At 40.7% G+C, this 8,047-nt stretch overlaps 1 long non-coding RNA gene across 1 annotated transcript; it reads right to left on the reverse strand.

Moving 5' to 3' along the window:
• Nucleotides 1-5,611: 5,611 nt before the first annotated feature.
• Nucleotides 5,612-7,000, reverse strand: LOC308315407. Its single transcript, XR_013964026.1, has 4 exons — nucleotides 6,963-7,000; nucleotides 6,632-6,664; nucleotides 6,474-6,521; nucleotides 5,612-6,229 (listed from the first exon to the last, which is right to left on the reverse strand). It is a non-coding gene; the product is annotated as an uncharacterized lncRNA (long non-coding RNA).
• Between the last annotated feature and the right edge of the window lie 1,047 nt (nucleotides 7,001-8,047).

Here is an 8,047-nt window from a genome sequence, read left to right on the forward strand (position 1 = left end):
TCTCCTTCTTTCCCTGTCACACATACACATTACACACACACATCAACACACATACGCAGTTATGCACGCACACGCACACACACACACACACACACACACACACACACACACACACACACACACACACACACACACACACACACACACACACACACACAGCTTTTACTAAGTGTAGCTCTCCATCATTCTGGCTATCGTTGGTCGGTGGTCGCCCCCAGAAGGGGACCTAGTGTACGGTCAGTGTCTGGTGGCGGTGGCACACTAGTGTCCACCCCTGGAGCCCCGAGCCCAAAGTCATCAAAGAAAATCAACAATGTCAACTACCGTAGGTGTGCAGTTTTGCAACAGCACAGTTTGTGTAGCGTTAACCCATTCTGTACGGGAACCCCTTTTGGTGTTTTAAACATTGGTATAATTTAGCTATTGAAAAATAGCAGATCTACAAGCTCATAGCGCGCCACCGAGTGGCGCGCTACGAGCTTGTAGGTCTGCTATTTTTGAAAAACCGTGAAAATGTGCCTCAGATTTTGAATATATTTATTCAGAACAAACGTTTTTAACTCAAATCTTTGCTTCTGGGGAGGTCCCTGGAACAACATATTTTCAGACGGGGGTCGGAGGCCAATTACAGATAATTTTTGGGGTCCTTGACATGAAATATTGAGGTATATAGGCCTAGAAACATAGGTATTTCAGACTTTTTTTCCCAGGCCTAAATGGGTTAAAGGCTGCTTCTACGGTATACTGTACCACCACCAAGGCCTCGCAGTGCAAATTGCTGCACGTCAACTCTGACAAAGAAGGTTGTATTAGAAATAAATACGTGCGGATACGGGTGCTGCATATTTGAAGCACATGGACATTAATGGGCTCTCATCTGCCCTGCAATTCCAGGCACAGGAGAGCAATTTATTTAGCACCGTACTGTAGATGCTCATTGTAGCGCGGAAGCCATGATTACTGCACGCTGAAAAGCTGTCACTTTAACCCATTCTGAACGGGAACCCATTTTGGTGTTAGCATCATGTTATGCTTTAGCTATTGAAAAATAGCAGATCTACAAGCTCATAGCTACGAGCTTGTAGGTCTGCTATTTTTGAAAAATCGAAGAACGACTGTGACATTTTTTAGAATCTGATCTCAGGTCAGAATGGGTTAATCAGACCAGTGTGTGTGTCCAGTGGAAACCTCGTATGAATCTGATCTCAGGTCAGAATGGGTTAAAAGGTATGCAGACTGTATTCAACACAGATCCGTGTAATGCAACAGAGCACGTTGTTGGTCGAGTAATGTGACTTTCTACAGCAGGCTGCATACTGTATAAATATGGGGAATTATATGAACAGTAGAGGAGATCTTGAATAACCCATTCTGACCTGAGATCAGATTCATACGAGGTTTCCACTGGACACACAACTGGTCTGATCAACCCACTCTGACCTGAGATCAGATTCTAGAAATGTCAGTCGTTCTTCGATTTTTCAAAAATAGCAGACCTACAAGCTCGTAGCGCGCCACTCGGTGGCGCGCTATGAGCTTGTAGATCTGCTATTTTTCAATAGCTAAAGCATAACATGATGCTAACACCGAAACGGGTTCCCGGTCAGAATGGGATAAACAAGAAGGTGCAGGCCGCACACCAATAGCTCTAGAGTACCAATATTTATTAGGACAGCAGGTATAAGACAGGAATATCCATCTTACTGTACCTGCTGTCCTAATACGATATTGGTACTCTGGCTATCGGTGTGTGTGTGCGGCCGGCCACCTTCTTGTTTATTCAAGATCTCCTCTACAGTTTTCTCCCGTGTGTCGGCACCACCACAAGGACTCTGGTGTGCGTACAGTAGAGCCTCTTTGTACACAGAATTATATGAACGGAACACATCTGCACACTACTGGGAAGTATAGGGATGTGCCGATGAGACATTTTGGCCGATATCGATATCCGATATAATTAATTGCTGTTATTGCGAACGCACTGAGAGACCTAGCAGAACATGTCTGTCTGTCTGTGTGTCTGTCTTTCTGTCACGCTGTAACATCACCTGCCCGCCACCAGAGGGCGAAGCTGTATCACACACAAAAACACACACACACACACACACACACACACACACACACACACGCACACATAGTCACATACACACTCTAAAAAAAATCTTAAAAACTTAACTTAAAACAAAATCTTAAAAAACCCCAAATATGTACGAGCTGCGTTCGCTTCTTCGCTACTTGTGGCCGATAACCGATATTACCGATGTCGATATGATATCATTCTGTATTGAAAAATTATAATAATTTTGTCCATTCTGAAAGAAATTATGTACAGTAACACGGTATCTGCACTGCAGGCTTATAGGCAAGTCAGATTGAATTTAAATAGTTGCAATACAAATGCAATAGATCACACTTGTGTAAAGTGAGTGGGGTCTTGTATCAATGATGACTTTTGATGTCAACAACATTTAGTGTTTAGTTTAGTTTATTTGCACATTAAAATAATACATACTGCATAATGAAAATGAATATAATAAGGGTAATAATAAATAAAGAAATAACTTTAAACTAATAATATAAACACATTTAAAAAATCACACCCGTGTGAACTGAGGGGCGCTAATATATTAAAGTCTAACTCATGTTGATTAGGTGATTTAATGGTGATGTAAAACAAACATTAACGAGACAATATGACGTAGATTTTCCCTTCATTGTCAAATGGCGTTTGCTGTGTATAGGAGGGGCTAGTGTGTCCCTCTAAAACACATCCTGCTTGTTAAGGCATCAAATACATTAGCGTAGAGTAGGTCATGCTCCTATGCCACCAAAATGTGGAACGCCCTACCAACAGTCATTAAGACATGCAAATCCTTCAAAACTGCTCTCAAAGGGCACCTATACGGACGGCTGCAATTCAAAACTGGCCCCCATAAAATCTGAATCCCCCACCCACCCCTGTTCCCCCTCACTATATGTTTCTTTTCCCTTTTTACCTCCTATGATGATTTCCTTTTGACTATATTTCCTTTTGTATATTCATATACGTCTCTAAATGTTTTGATGAATTGAACATGGTGGACCCTCTTGTAAACAAGTGTAATGCTTTATGGTGTCGTCACCACTCACAGTTAACAGTCTTTGTATTGAGCTGTACTTAATTAAATATAATATAATATATTAATTATATAAAAATAAAATGTACTGTAATTCTGCAAACTGTTAAAGGTATATTCAGTGATTTCACTCAAAAAAACCTTAGGTTTCGTTTTTGGCTGGGTTTTTTGACCCCCAGGGGTTAACTGGGGACAGGGAGGAACTCCTTATATGGTCAGCACACTCTATAGTAGAGAGGACTATCACAACAAAACAAAAAAAATAAGTGATATTTGAATTAAGTGAAATCACTGAATATACCTTTAATAAATCAATCAATCAATCAATCAATCAATCAAACAAACAGTAAACTTCCCTACTGTGATATAACCAGGTTAAATAAATAAAGGTGAGTGACTGCATGACAAGGATACATTTTCCTATTCTAACATTATCTAGAATATACAGTATAAAGGCAGCCTACTACTTTAGACGGAAACGTTGGCACAAAAAGCCCTTGAATCCCGCTGTCTCCATTATCCTCATTGTCAGTTAATGAACTCCTGGCTGAGGCTAAAGGCAGTCCAACAGGACCTTCTGTAAGAAGAAAACGCAGCCAAAGTGGTTCACTCTCTGAGGCATGCAGGAGCATGATGGTCTAAAGTGATCACTCGGAGATCCATGGTTAATGAGTGGTATAGAGCGCAGCAGTCCCGCCCCCTCTCAGAAAAGCGAGTGGCCCAGGAAATGAAACCCCAATGCATTTTTCTATCGGCACTTCGAATATAATTTATTTAAAGACGGTTACGCCGCGGACAAAGCCAATTCGGATCATGACAAATCATGACAATGAACACAATGTTTGGGGCCGATCAAATAATTTATAAGACGAAAAACAAAACAAATAGTGTTGTGTCTCCTGCCTTTATTTTCTTCTTTCTAATGATTTGATCGGCCCCAAAACATTGTGTTCGTTGTCATGATTTGTCATGATCCGAATTGGCTTTGTCAGCGGCGTAACCGTCTTTAAATAAATTATATTCGAAGTGCCGATGGAAAAATGCATTGGGGTTTCATTTCCTGGGCCACTCGCTTTTCTGAAAGGGGGCGGGACTGCTGCGCTCTATAGGAATAGAATAAGTATAAGTATTGTATTCAAAATCTTGAGTACTGGCATCAAAATGTACTAAAAGTTAAAGTACTCATTATGCAGTTATATATCAGTTATACATCATTAATAATAATGAAACAATTAAGGGGAGTTTAGCAATCTTAAAATTAGGCAATGGAAATTGCCACATGAGTACTACCCAGCTAGCAAGTTATGGCGCGCCGCCTGCGGGAGGCGGTCGCCGCGCGCCGCCGATCGTGTCCTCCGCCGGGCGCGTCGCACGATGTGGCCGCGTCGTTCTTGATCAGCGTGTGCCGTGCGCGCCGACGCGCGTGTAGCCGGCGCCCCGCTTCTCTGCCGCGACTCGAACGTCAGCTACGACGGCAGCAGCAGGACAGCGTGGAGCTGTCTTATGACACCCCCCCCCCCCCCCATATATCCTCGATCCTCCCCCATGCTCACCTCCCTCCCACATATTTATAGAAACATAATAAAGCAGCAAATGTATACTTAATTTTGTTTCTTTATTAGGAAAAAAAAAGGTTACAATGAAATCATTTAGGCACATAGAAAAAATATGTAAACAACCAAGTTTAGAATACAAGTGGTTGATTTTTATGTCATTTTGCTGAGAATGCACTTTAAGACCACTCTGAGAACCACTGGCTTCTAAAATCTATAAAACACCAACTTTCCTGAAACCACCAGAACATGTTGGATAAGATTGTGTCCACATTTCCACAGTTTTCTGAAAAACCTATGTTTCTATATTAGTGGTTCTCAAATTATGTTATGTCAAGGACCCCAGAAATATTATGAAATTGGCCGCAGACACCTACAGTATCTGAAAATATGTTGTTCCAGGGACTACCCAGAAGCAAAGATGAGTTTAAAAACGTTTGCTCTGAAACAATATATATTCAAAGATTTGCACATTTTCAGGATAAAACTAAATAGCAGACCTACAAGCTCGTAGCGCGGTCCCTGGAACAACATATTTTCAGATTGGAGTAAATCGTTTGAACACCAATGATACAGAAACATCTAGGCTTTTCAGAAAACAGTCATACCATTCAAACACTTTAACCATAATTTTAAAAGCTGTTAGATTGTTGGCAGATTTACAAGCTCACAAGCTTGTAGATTTGCTAATACTAAAATGTGGCCCAAACACAGTGAACGTTTTAACTAAAATCTGCGAGGATTTAGAAGACATTTTGTGGAATCAGTTCAAGTTTAATTTCTATAAAACACCAAGTCTATTCTGTGTGGAGTTAGTTATGTAGGCCCAGTAATGTTGCAATAACAGTTACACAGCAATAAACAGAACACACAATCGAGATTCACCTTTTGAGCAAGAAATCGTGCAGCATACATTCAAGAAATTCAAGGAAACCCCTATAGCGGTGGGTTTGAACCCTTTTCATGCCAAAGTTATTCAGCATTTGAGCCACGGACCACCATTTGATGAGCTGCCTGCCGTGCCTGTCCGTTTCCTTCCTTTATGAAGCCTGACTGGTGGTGGCCGCCAGCAGAAGTTCCAAAATGCACCCTGTCCAACGTCTCCGGCTCTCAGACCCCAGGTCCCTGTCACTGAAGTCCAAGATCCCCTGGTTTTAGCCACTTTAACCATTATTTAAAAAGCTGTAAGCTGTTGAAAACGAGTTTGTAGATTTGCTAATTTTGAAACATCGTGAAAATGTGGCACAAATCTGTAAATATATATTATTTTGCAGCAAATGTTTTAACTAAAATCTGTGAGGATTTAGAAGACATCAGTTCTCAAGTGTAAGTGCTTAAGTCTTTAAAACACCAATTCTCTTCTGAGTGGAGTCAGGAGTTTCTGAGCGTAGCAATGTATGTATGTCCCCATGTCTGTATGTCCGAGCACGGAAAGCTGGGTGCGTTCCTTGAGGTCTGGATGTTGCGTATAGTAGAGGGTCAGGGAAACCCGACTGGTGGTAGCCTTTCCAGCAGAGGTTGCATTTGAAGTCGATAGGTCTTCCTCCAGCGAAAGTTCGTCTGAAATCACAGAATTAATTAAATAAATTATTTTCACCTTAATCATAGGCCTACCTACCATCACTTTTAAAAAGCTGTTATCTGTTGAAAAATAGCAGATCTACAAGCTCATAGTGTGGCACAGAGTGCCACAGTACTCATCATAATACACCTCAGTCATTTAAAATGTTATGATGGTAACAATGGTACACAGTTACACATTGTTGGGTGCCAATTTTCTGTCCTTGGTAAAATGAACAATTACCTTAAATTAAAGAACGATGTCTCAGCTCTGTACAGCATGTCACCTTGTCTGTAAAATGAAATCAAATTCAAGTCAAATTTCTTTCAAATGTAACAGCAAACTTGAGGCAAGAGAGCTTGTAGCATGCAACCTTAATTCAGTGGTAGAAATGTTCTTACCGTTTGTACGCCCAACAGATCCAAGTCCTGTGTCTGAAATCACAGTAACAACAAAATGGTAAACATTGTATGTACATAAAAATCAATTTGATGAAAACAGAAGATCTACAAGCACACAATGTGCTGCGAGCTTGTAGACCAGCTATATTCAGCATGCAACCAAGTGTAAAAATCAGGCTTAGAATAAAACAACAAAATGACTAAAATGACAAAAATTAAATCAAAATGTGTTGTAATTAGACAAATCTTTATTTGCAATTGTGGCCTAGCAAAGTTCCTTTAGAGGAGACAACAGAGAGAAGAGTAAAAGAAATGGCTCAGAAGAACGTACCTGCATGGCAATGCTCATTTTGGTCACTGCATCTGCACCTATAATAGAATAACAAAAAAAGTCTGTTTTAAACATTAGCCTACTATGTGATATTTTTTACATTTGCAAGACAGACATTTGACGAAGATTTAGCCTTGCAGACCCCACATACACACAGACCCCATGCTGTATTGATGTGGTACCATAGGAGAAGTTCTAAAACAAAGAATGACAAAAAATGTGATTTACAGCTAAATGCTGTTTATGTAGTCTACACAAGCAACGTATCAAATCTTATCTAATTCGAATAATTGTGTTTAAGGACTTATCAACACAATAAGAAGTTACCTGTTAAAATAGCATGAGTTATACGTTTGCTAATGCTAACCTTATCCCCTCGTCCAAACAATAGATTGCCCAGGTAGCTAGGCTAGCTAGCTAGAGGGAAACATACACAGATAAAGATCGAAACGATTTTAACACGTGCAATTACACTACACACGGTAGATATCGGATATAAAAATACACTGACCTTTCAACTGAATTTCTCCGGAGAAAAACTGTGTAAGAACTAATATAAGCATTTGTTGGAGAGTCTTGTCTTCTGCGACTGCCTCCACCCCCGTACGTCGATTCAACAAAAACAACAACACTGCAATGCATGCCGGGTAAAGCCTCGGCTCCAGGCTAGGTAGGCTAGCCTGAACTAAAGTTACAATCACTAGTCTGCAGGTACATATTATTATTATTATTATTAATAACAACAACAATAATAATAATAATAAATATAACCGCAAGAAGAAGAAGTAGAAGAAGAATCCACTTAATTATATTCAATAGTTAAAAAATTATGTATTTTATACATATAATGCACATCCTTGTCTGAGAGAGAGAGAGAGACGGGCGGGGGAGGCAAGCCTTACGTCAGCGTGAGGAGGGACTGTAAATCGCTGTAAATTCACGAGGCATTAAAAAGTAACTGATCGCGCTCGTTTGACGCGCGGACAGCGGGGGGAAGACCAAGCCAGCCCGGGCGTGCTACGCTGTGAAGGCGACAGCGGGAGGCGGTAGCTAGCGGGGAAATGTTAGCTGGGTATGTCAGAATT

The sequence above is a fragment of the Protomyctophum bolini genome (assembly GCF_963924005.1).
Source record: "Protomyctophum bolini genome assembly, chromosome: 1".
Taxonomy (NCBI): domain Eukaryota; kingdom Metazoa; phylum Chordata; class Actinopteri; order Myctophiformes; family Myctophidae; genus Protomyctophum; species Protomyctophum bolini.